Here is a 9,255-nt window from a genome sequence, read left to right as displayed (position 1 = left end):
TATTAGCTCTAATGTTAGGTTGGAGCCACAGGGCTCCAATGTTAGGTTGGGGCCACAGGGCTCCAATGTTAGGTTGGGGCCACAGGGTATATTAGCTCTAATGTTAGGTTGGGGCCACAGGGCTCCAATGTTAGGTTGGGGCCACAGGGCTCCAGTGTTAGGTTGGGGCCACAGGGCTCCAATGTTAGGTTGGGGCCACAGGGCTCCAATGTTAGGTTGGGGCCACAGGGCTCCAATGTTAGGTTGGGGCCACAGAGCTCTAATGTTAGGTTGGGGCCACAGGGCTCCAATGTTAGGTTGGGGCCACAGGGCTCCAATGTTAGGTTGGGGCCACAGAGCTCTAATGTTAGGTTGGGGCCACAGGGCTCCAATGTTAGGTTGGGGCCACAGGGCTCCAATGTTAGGTTGGGGCCACAGAGCTCTAATGTTAGGTTGGGGCCACAGGGCTCCAATGTTAGGTTGGGGCCACAGGGCTCCAATGTTAGGTTGGGGCCACAGGGCTCCAATGTTAGGTTGGGGCCACAGAGCTCTAATGTTAGGTTGGGGCCACAGGGCTCCAATGTTAGGTTGGGGCCACAGGGCTCCAATGTTAGGTTGGGGCCACAGGGCTCCAATGTTAGGTTGGGGCCACGGAATTAAATAGAACAGTATAATATTGTACCTCTAAGGGTTAGAGGCCTTGTCTAGTGTTAGTTCAGGGTGAAGTGTTGCCTGAGCGCCTTTGGCAGGGTGTGTGTGTGTGTGTGTGTGTGTGTGTGTGTGTGTGTGTGTGTGTGTGTGTGTGTGTGTGTGTGTGTGTGTGTGTGTGTGTGTGTGTGTGTGTGTGTGTGTGTGTGTGTATGTGTGTGTGTGATATGACGGGTCTAATGTGGATGAACAACTTGGTTAGTGTCTAGTCACACACACACACACACACACACACACACACACACACACACACACACACACACACACACACACACACACACACACACACACACACACACACAACACCCACAGCCTCTCTGTCTGACTCTCTCTGTCTCAGACCTCACAACACCCACAGCCTCTCTGTCTGACTCTCTCTGTCTGACTCTCACTGTCTCAGACCTCACAACACACACAGTCTCTCTGTCTGACTCTCTCTGTCTGACTCTCTCTGTCTCAGACCTCACAACACCCACAGCCTCTCTGTCTGACTCTCTCTGTCTCAGACCTCACAACACCCACAGTCTCTCTGTCTGACTCTCTCTGTCTCAGACCTCACAACACACACAGCCTCTCTGTCTGACTCTCTCTGTCTCAGACCTCACAACACCCACAGCCTCTCTGTCTGACTCTCTCTGTCTCAGACCTCACAACACCCACAGCCTCTCTGTCTGACTCTCTCTGTCTCAGACCTCACAACACACACAGTCTCTCTGTCTGACTCTCACTGTCTCAGACCTCACAACACACACAGCCTCTCTGTCTGACTCTCTCTGTCTCAGACCTCACAACACACACAGCCTCTCTCTCTGTCTGACTCGCTCTGTCTGACTCTCTCTGTCTCAGACCTCACAACACCCACAGCCTCTCTGTCTGACTCTCTCTGTCTCAGACCTCACAACACACACAGCCTCTCTGTCTGACTCTCTCTGTCTCAGACCTCACAACACACACAGTCTCTCTGTCTGACTCTCTCTGTCTCAGACCTCACAACACCCACAGCCTCTCTGTCTGACTCTCTCTGTCTCAGACCTCACAACACCCACAGCCTCTCTGTCTGACTCTCACTGTCTGACTCTCTCTGTCTCAGACCTCACAACACCCACAGCCTCTCTGTCTGACTCTCTCTGTCTCAGACCTCACAACACACACAGTCTCTCTGTCTGACTCTCTCTGTCTCAGACCTCACAACACCCACAGTCTCTCTGTCTGACTCTCTCTGTCTCAGACCTCACAACACCCACAGTCTCTCTGTCTGACTCTCTCTGTCTCAGACCTCACAACACACACAGCCTCTCTGTCTGACTCTCTCTGTCTCAGACCTCACAACACACACAGTCTCTCTGTCTGACTCTCTCTGTCTCAGACCTCACAAACACCCACAGTCTCTCTGTCTGACTCTCTCTGTCTGACTCTCTCTGTCTCAGACCTCACAACACACACAGTCTCTCTGTCTGACTCTCACTGTCTCAGACCTCACAACACACACAGTCTCTCTGTCTGACTCTCACTGTCTCAGACCTCACAACACACACAGTCTCTCTGTCTGACTCTCTCTGTCTCAGACCTCACAACACACACAGCCTCTCTCTCTGTCTGACTTTCTCTGTCTCAGACCTCACAACACCTACAGTCTCTCTGTCTGACTCTCTCTGTCTCAGACCTCACAACACCCACAGTCTTCTCTCCCTGTCCAGTTGTCACTCTGTCTGTCTTAGAGCAAAGTTGTCAGTGTGTGTGTGTGCACACGTGTGCATGCTTATGTCCTCCCTCCCTCCCTCCCTCCCTCCCCCTCTCTCTCTCTCTCTCTCTCTCTCTCTCCCTCCCTCCCTGTCTTGCTCGCTCTACCTCTCCCTCTCCCTCTCCCTCTCTCTCTCTCTCGGTCGTTGTCAGACCTCACCAGGCTCCTGATTGACTGGAGAGAAATTAGCATGCTATAATTGCACCTCATCAGCTTGGCAAGTTGGCATCAATCAGTATTGAAATGTTGTTTTGGAATTTACGCATCATATAAAATGTTGGTCCCATGTTTTCATGAGCTGAAATAAAAGGTCCCAAAAATGTTCCATATGCACAAAAAGCTCACCTTCGATGGCCACTGGGAGACTGGAGAAGTGTGCTCTTCACGGATTCATCCTGGTTTCAGCTGTACCGGGCAGGTGGCAGACAGAAAGTATGCCTTTGTGTGCGCGAGCGGTTTGCTGAACAGAGTGCCCCATGGTGGTGGTGGGGTTATGGTACGGGCAGGCATAAGCCTCAGACAACGAACACTATTGCATTTTATCGAAGGCAAAGAGAGACACCGTGATGAAATCCTGGAGGACCATGTTCATGCCATTAATCTGCAGCCATCACCTCATGTTTCAGCATGATACATATATATATATATATATATATATATATATATATATATATATATATATATATATATATATATATATATTTATTTATTTAACCTTTATTTAACTAGTCAAGTCAGTTAAGAACATATTCTTATTTACAATGACCCCCTACGAACAGTTGGGTTAACTGCCTTGTTCAGGGGGCAGAACGACAGATTTTTACCTTGTCAGCTCGGGGATTCAATCTAGCAACCTTTCGGTTACTGATCCAATGCTCTAACCACTAGGCTGTCTGCCCCATAATGCACGGCCCCATGTCGCAAGGATCTGTACACAATTCCTGGAAGCTGAAAATGTCCCAGTTCTTCCATGGCCTGCGTACTCACCAGACATGTCACTCATTGAGCATGTTTGGGATGCTCTGAATCGATGTGTACGACAGCGTGTTCCAGTTCCCACCAATATCCAGCAACTTGGCACAGCCATTGAAGAGGAGTGGGACAACATTCTACAGGCCACAATCAACAGCCTGATCAACTCTTATCTGAAGGAGATGTGTCGCGCTGCATGAGGCAAATGGTGGTCACACCAGATACTGACTGGTTTTCTGATCCACGCCCCTACCTTTATGTTATGGTATCTGTGACCAACAGATGGATATCTGTATTCCCAGTCATGTGAAATCCATAGATTAGGACCTAATGAATTTATTTAAATTGAACAATTTCCTTATATGAACTGTAAATCAGTAAAATATTTGAAAAGGTTGCATGTTTCCTTCATATTTTTGTTCAGTGTAGTAAGGTACACTAGCAGGCTTTAGTAAGGTTACCAGGCTTTAGTAAGGTTACCAGGCTTTAGTAAGGTTACCAGGCTTTAGTAAGGTTACCAGGCTTTAGTAAGGTTACCAGGCTTTAGTAAGGTTACCAGGCTTTAGTAAGGTTACCAGGCTTTAGTAAGGTAGCAGGCTTTAGTAAGGTAGCAGGCTTTAGTAAGGTTACCAGGCTTTAGTAAGGTTACCAGGCTTTAGTAAGGTTACCAGGCTTTAGTAAGGTTACCAGGCTTTAGTAAGGTTACCAGGCTTTAGTAAGGTAGCAGGCTTTAGTAAGGTAGCAGGCTTTAGTAAGGTAGCAGGCTTTAGTAAGGTTACCAGGCTTTAGTAAGGTTACCCGGCTTTAGTAAGGTTACCAGGCTTTAGTAAGGTTACCAGGCTTTAGTAAGGTTACCAGGCTTTAGTAAGGTTACCAGGCTTTAGTAAGGTTACCAGGCTTTAGTAAGGTAGCAGGCTTTAGTAAGGTTACCAGACTTTAGTAAGGTAGCAGGCTTTAGTAAGGTTACCAGGCTTTAGTAAGGTTACCCGGCTTTAGTAAGGTTACCAGGCTTTAGTAAGGTTACCAGGCTTTAGTAAGGTTACCAGGCTTTAGTAAGGTTACCAGGCTTTAGTAAGGTTACCAGGCTTTAGTAAGGTAGCAGGCTTTAGTAAGGTAGCAGGCTTTAGTAAGGTTACCAGACTTTAGTAAGGTAGCAGGCTTTAGTAAGGTTACCAGGCTTTAGTAAGGTTACCAGGCTTTAGTAAGGTAGCAGGCTTTAGTAAGGTTACCAGGCTTTAGTAAGGTTACCAGGCTTTAGTAAGGTAGCAGGCTTTAGTAAGGTTACCAGGCTTTAGTAAGGTAGCAGGCTTTAGTAAGGTTATCAGGCTTTAGTAAGGTAGCAGGCTTTAGTAAGGTTACCAGGCTTTAGTAAGGTAGCAGGCTTTAGTAAGGTTACCAGGCTTTAGTAAGGTTACCAGGCTTTAGTAAGGTAGCAGGCTTTAGTAAGGTAGCAGGCTTTAGTAAGGTTACCCGGCTTTAGTAAGGTTACCAGGCTTTAGTAAGGTTACCAGGCTTTAGTAAGGTTACCAGGCTTTAGTAAGGTAGCAGGCTTTAGTAAGGTAGCAGGCTTTAGTAAGGTTACCAGGCTTTAGTAAGGTTACCAGGCTTTAGTAAGGTAGCAGGCTTTAGTAAGGTAGCAGGCTTTAGTAAGGTTACCAGGCTTTAGTAAGGTTACCCGGCTTTAGTAAGGTAGCAGGCTTTAGTAAGGTTACCAGGCTTTAGTAAGGTTACCAGGCTTTAGTAAGGTAGCAGGCTTTAGTAAGGTTACCAGGCTTTAGTAAGGTTATCAGGCTTTAGTAAGGTTACCCGGCTTTAGTAAGGTTACCAGGCTTTAGTAAGGTAGCAGGCTTTAGTAAGATTACCAGGCTTTAGTAAGGTTATCAGGCTTTAGTAAGGTTACCCGGCTTTAGTAAGGTTACCAGGCTTTAGTAAGGTTACCAGGCTTTAGTAAGGTTACCAGGCTTTAGTAAGGTTACCAGGCTTTAGTAAGGTAGCAGGCTTTAGTAAGTTTATCAGGCTTTAGTAAGGTAGCAGGCTTTAGTAAGGTTATCAGGCTTTAGTAAGGTAGCAGGCTTTAGTAAGGTTACCAGGCTTTAGTAAGGTTACCAGGCTTTAGTAAGGTTACCAGGCTTTAGTAAGGTTACCAGGCTTTAGTAAGGTTACCCGGCTTTAGTAAGGTTACCAGGCTTTAGTAAGGTTACCAGGCTTTAGTAAGGTTACCAGGCTTTAGTAAGGTTACCAGGCTTTAGTAAGGTTACCAGACTTTGGTAAGGTTAGCAGGCTTTAGTAAGGTTACCAGACTTTAGTAAGGTTACCAGGCTTTAGTAAGGTAGCAGGCTTTAGTAAGGTAGCAGGCTTTAGTAAGGTTACCAGGTTTTAGTAAGGTTACCAGGCTTTAGTAAGGTTACCAGGCTTTAGTAAGGTTACCCGGCTTTAGTAAGGTAGCAGGCTTTAGTAAGGTTACCAGGCTTTAGTAAGGTTACCAGGCTTTAGTAAGGTTACCAGGCTTTAGTAAGGTTACCCGGCTTTAGTAAGGTTACCCGGCTTTAGTAAGGTTACCAGGCTTTAGTAAGGTTACCCGGCTTTAGTAAGTTAGCAGGCTTTAGTAAGGTTACCAGGCTTTAGTAAGGTTACCAGGCTTTAGTAAGGTTACCCGGCTTTAGTAAGGTAGCAGGCTTTAGTAAGGTTACCAGGCTTTAGTAAGGTTACCAGGCTTTAGTAAGGTTACCAGACTTTGGTAAGGTTAGCAGGCTTTAGTAAGATTAGCAGGTTTTAGTAAAGTGGACCATTCTTGATACACACAGGAAACTGTTGAGCGTGAAAAACCCAGCAGCGTTGCAGTTCTTGACACACTCAAACCGGGTTCACCTGGCACCTACTACCAAACCCCGTTAAAAGGCACTTAAATATTTCATCTTGCCCATTCAACCTCTGAATGGCACACATACACAATCCATATCTCAATTTTCTCAAGGCTTAAAAATATTTTTTTCAATCTGTCTCCTCCTCTTCATCTACACTGATTGAAGTGGAATTAACAAGTGACATCAATAAGGGATCCTAGCTTTTCACCTGGATTCACCTGGTCAGTCTATGCCAGGTGTTCCTAATGTTTTGTACAGAGTGTATACAGGAAAGACACCAAGAGACAAAATAAAACATTTAATATGATGTACACACTATTCGTAGATACATATTCATGTTGTTATGTGCAGTTAAAGGGGTATTTCACCCTGGGGCACTCTGTGTTTGTTTTCATCATGTCCGAGGGATTTCTAGGTCAGTGAGATGTGGGGGGGGGGGGAGCTTCCTGTGTATTGATGGGGGGGGGAACTAATAATAAGTGTAGTCCTGCTTTGTGGCATTAAGATGAAGGCTCTATGTTCTACTGATCACTCTATAAGACTCTATGTTATACTGATCACTCTATAAGACTCTATGTTATACTGATCACTCTATAAGACTCTATGTTCTACTGATCACTCTATAAGACTCTATGTTCTACTGATCACTCTATAAGACTCTATGTTCTACTGATCACTCTATAAGACTCTGTTCTACTGATCACTCTATAAGACTCTATGTTCTACTGATCACTCTATAAGACTCTATGTTATACTGATCACACTGTAAGACTCTATGTTCTACTGATCACTCTATAAGACTCTATGTTATACTGATCACTCTATAAGACTCTATGTTATACTGATCACTCTATAAGACTCTATGTTATACTGATCACTCTATAAGACTCTATGTTCTACTGATCACTCCATAAGACTCTATGTTCTACTGATCACTCCATAAGACTATGTTCTACTGATCACTCCATAAGACTCTGTTCTACTGATCACTCTATAAGACTCTATGTTCTACTGATCACTCCATAAGACTCTATGTTCTACTGATCACTCCATAAGACTCTATGTTCTACTGATCACTCTATAAGACTCTATGTTCTACTGATCACTCTATAAGACTCTTTGTTCTACTGATCACTCTATAAGACTCTATGTTCTACTGATCACTCTATAAGACTCTGTTCTACTGATCACTCTATAAGACTCTATGTTATACTGATCACTCTATAAGACTCTATGTTATACTGATCACACTGTAAGACTCTATGTTCTACTGATCACTCTATAAGACTCTGTTATACTGATCACTCTATAAGACTCTATGTTATACTGATCACTCTATAAGACTCTATGTTCTACTGATCACTCTATAAGACTCTATGTTCTACTGATCACTCCATAAGACTCTGTTCTACTGATCACTCTATAAGACTCTATGTTCTCTAAACCCAGCCTAAAAACCCCCAAACAGCAAGCAACGCAGGTGTAGAAGCAGTGATTCCTCTGATCAACACGAATTTTGACGATTTTGGTGCATCTATATAAGGACACGATGACATTCAATCACACACGTTTCAAACTTTTAATCTAGCGAAGGAGGTTGACAACAAAAGACTTGGATTGAGCTAAAAGCGTGCGCCATTTTAGCACAAGTGTCTCCCCCTCGATGGATTTGAAACATTATGTTGGATTTCCAACAGACGATGACTCAAAGGGAGCTGAATGGCAGCATGGCAACACTCCACACACAGCTGTACAAGTGTTCCCTGAACTTACTCTATGTTTCTTTGTGAATGGTAATTTCATCACGACCGTCAACTGCCGATCACCAGTTAGCTTAGCTACAGATTTTTACACCAGATAATGTGATTTAACCAGATATTTTTGGGATCCATTACTGTGAGTTACAAGATGGGTACTGTTTTGGTGTAGCACAGAATTTTCGACCAACTTTAGCGTGGCGATGCTGTCTTCGTCCTTAATTCGTTGGAAACTGGAGCCTCATAAAATGTCCGTGTCCAGTTGCAAAGTTGTCAGTTTGAATTTAGAGAATGCTCAGTTTATTAAAATAAACATGATTTATTTATTTATTTATTGATTTATTTATTTATGCTCCATGACGTAATCCAACAGTGTACGACGCCATCCAGACAGGTGTCTGTCATCGTGACACGATGGGGTGGACACTCACCTGTCTCGACCAATGAGAGAAGACTTAAAATAGATAAGATGTCGTCGTACACTGTTGGATTTCTTCATGGAGCAAAAAAAAAAAAAAAGTGTTTATCTTAAAATATTGAAGCATTTTTCTAAATTCAAATCTCTGGTAGGTAGAACGGTGAAAGATAACACATTTTTTTGTGTGTTTGTTTGTAATTAGTGTAACCGATGTGAAATGGCTAGTTAGTTAGCGGTGGTGCGCGCTAATAGCATTTCAATCAGTGACGTCACTCGCTCTGAGACCTGAAGTAGGGTTTCCCCTTGCGTTGCAAGGGCCGCGGCTTTTGTGGCGCGATGGGTAACGATGCTTCGTGGGGTGTCAGTTGTTGATGTGTGCAGAGGGTCCCTGGTTCGAGCCCGGGTTGGGGCGAAGAGAGGGACGGAACCTACACTGTTACATTAGCACAGTCAGACAGAACACCTCACGGGCGTGATGACAAATGTTAGGAAAAAAAAAACGAATGTAAAAAACAAAGAAGAAGAAATGGCCTAGAGAAGTCCTGAGATTACTGTGTGTTGGTCGTTGGAAGTAAACACTGCAGTCTATCAAGTTTGTGGGCACGCCCCCATCTACCCAGCAGTGTTGGCATCTGCATTCACTATTGAATGCTGGACTTTGTTATTCACTACGAGCAGACGAACGTACAAGAAGTCGAAAAAATTCCCAATTCTTCTTCAGTGAAATGAAAATTCTCCTCGTTCTTGCTTGTGGTTTGGATAATGTTGATGTTAATGATCAAAAACATAATGTTGCTAATATAGTAATGACTATAT

Source organism: Salmo salar, chromosome ssa22 (assembly GCF_905237065.1).
Source record: "Salmo salar chromosome ssa22, Ssal_v3.1, whole genome shotgun sequence".
NCBI lineage: Eukaryota > Metazoa > Chordata > Actinopteri > Salmoniformes > Salmonidae > Salmo > Salmo salar.
The sequence above is the reverse complement of the archived record's forward strand: the minus strand, read 5'-3'. Positions refer to the sequence as shown.